Source organism: Cherax quadricarinatus, chromosome 15, assembly GCF_038502225.1.
Source record: "Cherax quadricarinatus isolate ZL_2023a chromosome 15, ASM3850222v1, whole genome shotgun sequence".
Classification (NCBI taxonomy): domain Eukaryota; kingdom Metazoa; phylum Arthropoda; class Malacostraca; order Decapoda; family Parastacidae; genus Cherax; species Cherax quadricarinatus.
The window spans coordinates 37,780,498-37,784,915 of record NC_091306.1 but is presented as its reverse complement, the minus strand read 5'-3'; positions in this window follow the sequence as shown (position 1 = coordinate 37,784,915).

Genomic DNA, 4,418 nt, shown 5'->3' with positions numbered 1-4,418 from the left:
TATCCTGGAAACCTCACATTACATCTCTGAAGGAAACTTGCCACAGCAAGCTAAACCTTCTTAAAATCCTTGCTCAACTTTCATGAGGAGCTGATCATAGAACTCCCCTTCGCCTACATTCAGCCCTAATTTTATTGAAACTCAATTATGGTGACCAGATCTGTTCGGCGGCCTCTCCTGCTACTCAAGCCTTAATCCCATCCATCACCAGTGATTACATTTATGCCTTGTTTTTCACTCTTCACCTGTTGAGTGTGTGTATGCAGATGCGAACATCCCATCCTTGTCCGATCGTCGTGATGCCCATTGCCTTCGCTATTATGTTTGCTCTCATGATCTCCGCAATCCTTCCATATATAGAATAGACACTGATGTTAGTAGACATTATTTGTTGCCCCTGTTTACTCCGTCCCTTTTCTCTTTGCCTACATTCAGTCTTGCCTTCCCTTCAGTTACTACCTTTCTATGTTTATGTGACATCTCACTTTTCCCTACCCCCTTGGGAAGTTCCAGTTGTTCGTGTCTGTTCTTTCAAACTGCCATGCGTGAGAGCCCAACTGCCTACGGTAGCTTCCCGCTCTCTTTTTCTTGACCACTTCTGCTCTCATTTTCATGCCATCGCAGTGTACACAGATGGTTCCAAGTCTTCTGATGGCGTCGGATTCGCAGCTGTGTTTCTGGACATTGTTGTGCGAGGGCATTTACTATCCTCGGCTAGCATTTTTACTACTGAATTGTATGCCATTCTTGCAGCACTTATCCGTATTGTATCTATGCCTGTGTCACCATTTGTGATTGTTTCAGACTCCCTTAGTGCTTTACAGGCAAAAATTATAGGGGGATAAGTCTGTTGAGTGTACCTGGTAAAGTGTATGGTAGAGTTATAATTGAAAGAATTAAGAGTAAGACGGAGAATAGGATAGCAGATGAACAAGGAGGCTTTAGGAAAGGTAGGGGGTGTGTGGACCAGGTGTTTACAGTGAAACATATAAGTGAACAGTATTTAGATAAGGCTAAAGAGGTGTTTGTGGCATTTATGGATTTGGAAAAGGCGTATGACAGGGTGGATAGGGGGGCAATGTGGCAGATGTTGCAAGTGTATGGTGTAGGAGGTAGGTTACTGAAAGCAGTGAAGAGTTTTTACGAGGATAGTGAGGCTCAAGTTAGAGTATGTAGGAAAGAGGGAAATTTTTTCCCAGTAAAAGTAGGCCTTAGACAAGGATGTGTGATGTCACCGTGGTTGTTTAATATATTTATAGATGGGGTTGTAAGAGAAGTAAATGCGAGGGTCTTGGCAAGAGGCGTGGAGTTAAAAGATAAAGAATCACACACAAAGTGGGAGTTGTCACAGCTGCTCTTTGCTGATGACACTGTGCTCTTGGGAGATTCTGAAGAGAAGTTGCAGAGATTGGTGGATGAATTTGGTAGGGTGTGCAAAAGAAGGAAATTAAAGGTGAATACAGGAAAGAGTAAGGTTATGAGGATAACAAAAAGATTAGGTGATGAAAGATTGAATATCAGATTGGAGGGAGAGAGTATGGAGGAGGTGAACGTATTCAGATATTTGGGAGTGGACGTGTCAGCGGATGGGTCTATGAAAGATGAGGTGAATCATAGAATTGATGAGGGAAAAAGAGTGAGTGGTGCACTTAGGAGTCTGTGGAGACAAAGAACTTTGTCCTTGGAGGCAAAGAGGGGAATGTATGAGAGTATAGTTTTACCAACGCTCTTATATGGGTGTGAAGCGTGGGTGATGAATGTTGCAGCGAGGAGAAGGCTGGAGGCAGTGGAGATGTCATGTCTGAGGGCAATGTGTGGTGTGAATATAATGCAGAGAATTCGTAGTTTGGAAGTTAGGAGGAGGTGCGGGATTACCAAAACTGTTGTCCAGAGGGCTGAGGAAGGGTTGTTGAGGTGGTTCGGACATGTAGAGAGAATGGAGCGAAACAGAATGACTTCAAGAGTGTATCAGTCTGTAGTGGAAGGAAGGCGGGGTAGGGGTCGGCCTAGGAAGGGTTGGAGGGAGGGGGTAAAGGAGGTTTTGTGTGCGAGGGGCTTGGACTTCCAGCAGGCATGCGTGAGCGTGTTTGATAGGAGTGAATGGAGACAAATGGTTTTTAATACTTGACGTGCTGTTGGAGTGTGAGCAAAGTAACATTTATGAAGGGATTCAGGGAAACCGGCAGGCCGGACTTGAGTCCTGGAGATGGGAAGTACAGTGCCTGCACTCTGAAGGAGGGGTGTTAATGTTGCAGTTTAAAAACTGTAGTGTAAAGCACCCTTCTGGCAAGACAGTGATGGAGTGAATGATGGTGAAAGTTTTTCTTTTTCGGGCCACCCTGCCTTGGTGGGAATCGGCCGGTGTGATAATAAAAAAAAAATAATAAATAATAATGAAAATTTGATACACCTCACCCCCTAGTTCTCCGTATCCAACTTTGGTTATGTCGTATCTCTACCAAGCACAAAGATATTGTTTTTTGTTGGGTCCCTGGTCATGTTGATGTACAGGGTAATGAACAGGCAGACACTGCTGTGCGGTCAGTAATACATGACCTCCCAGTTTCATATAGAGGCATTCCATTCATGGGCTATTTTGCTCTAATTGCTACTCACCTTCGCACCCATTGGCAACAACATTGGTCTGATCTGCTCTATAACAAACTTCATTATGTTAAACCGAGTATAGGTTACTGGCTGTCTTCTTGTCATCAATGTCGAGGTTGGGAGACTACTCTCTCCCGTCTTCGCATCGGCCACACTCGTCTTACTCATGGGTATCTCATGGAGAGGCGCCCTGTTCCTCTCTGTGAGAATTGTCAGGTTCCAGTATCTGTTAGCTGCATTCTGTTGGACTGCCCACTCTATCAACGAGCACACAGAATTTACCTACAACATCGTCTCTGCTCTGCTGCTCTTTCTTTACCTTCCCTTCTTGCTGATGGACCCTCCTTGAATCCAGACTCTCTCATTGATTTTTTGACAGCAACTAATTTACTCCACAAACTCTGATACCTTTAGCACTTCCCTCAGCCTTTTCTACCTCAATCTCTTGCTACCCTCTACCCCTGCACTATCCACTGTACTACATAACCTACTAATCATCCCTCTCCCTCTTGCTACCCAATACTCTCACATCCCTCCCTGCCCTGCAGCGCTGCATTGCCCTTGTGGTTTAGTGCTTCTTTTTGATTATAATTTATACACCATAAGATTAGCATGTGCCCCACTCTGACCACAAATGTAGGTTTTTGCAGATGAATCTCACACTAGCATGGCTGTGGCATACTCTAGATCAAGTCCCTTCAAAGCCACCATCATGATTCATGAATTCGTATTTAACAAGTTTTTAACAAATTGCCATTCTGTGATTTGTTTACAATTGTATTATGATTTAATGTCATTTAAATGGAGTAAGGAGTTAATAGTGGATTGGCACTAACAAAAGCCAAACTGATGAGTGGAAAGACAATTGTTTCTCCAAATACCACAACAAACATTTATTTACCAGACGTTCATGGACCGAAAGTGGAAGGCATCATGGCCTGAAGAACCTGGTTTATGAAAAGGAAGAACAGCAACAGTTTTCCATGGACAAGGAAGAACCAATCCCCCCTCCTCCCTCTCTATGCACATATGCACACACACACAAATATACACAGGTAGTTCAAGAACAAGGTCATTCATCAGTGCTCAAAAGATTCAAGGTATAAAAGTTCACAGCAGAATAAAAAAAAACTCCAAGGATATAGTAAAAATTATATACATTTAAAAAACTAAAATTCCAAAAGGACCAACTCATTAGAGAGATTGTTTTACTGTACAGTATTTCTCATAAGTTAGACTGTTATATAATGTTCAACATGTTAAATATTACAGCTGTGAGAACCAGTAAGTTGTATCCTTACACAAATGAGTTTTATAAACAAGTAATGTATTGCTCATAATACTTAACCCTTTGAGGGTCGACAGGCCCTCTCCGAAACTCGTTCTCAGGGTCGGCCAAATTTAAAAAAAAAAAAAATTATTTTCTCTTATGAAAATATAGAGAATCTTTTCCCGATCATAACGACACCAAAAGTTTGAAATTTGATAGAAAACTTACGGAATTATGCTCTCGCAAAGTTAGCGGTCTCGGCGATGTTTACGGATCGGCGATTTTGCCCACTTTGAGCCCCATTTTCGGCCAATTTCACTGTACTAGTCGACAAAAAACATGAATATTTCGCTAGAACTCCATTTTTTCTATCGAATGGGTGCAAGAAACCACCCATTTATAAATTCAACTATCCAGTACAGTGGTCAGAATTTAGCAATTTTGCCAATTTCACACAAATTTCAAAAGATGCCAATTTCGGAATAGGGTCCAGAATAAACAAGAAAGACATTCCTGGCACTAAAATGACATTTCCTCTAGT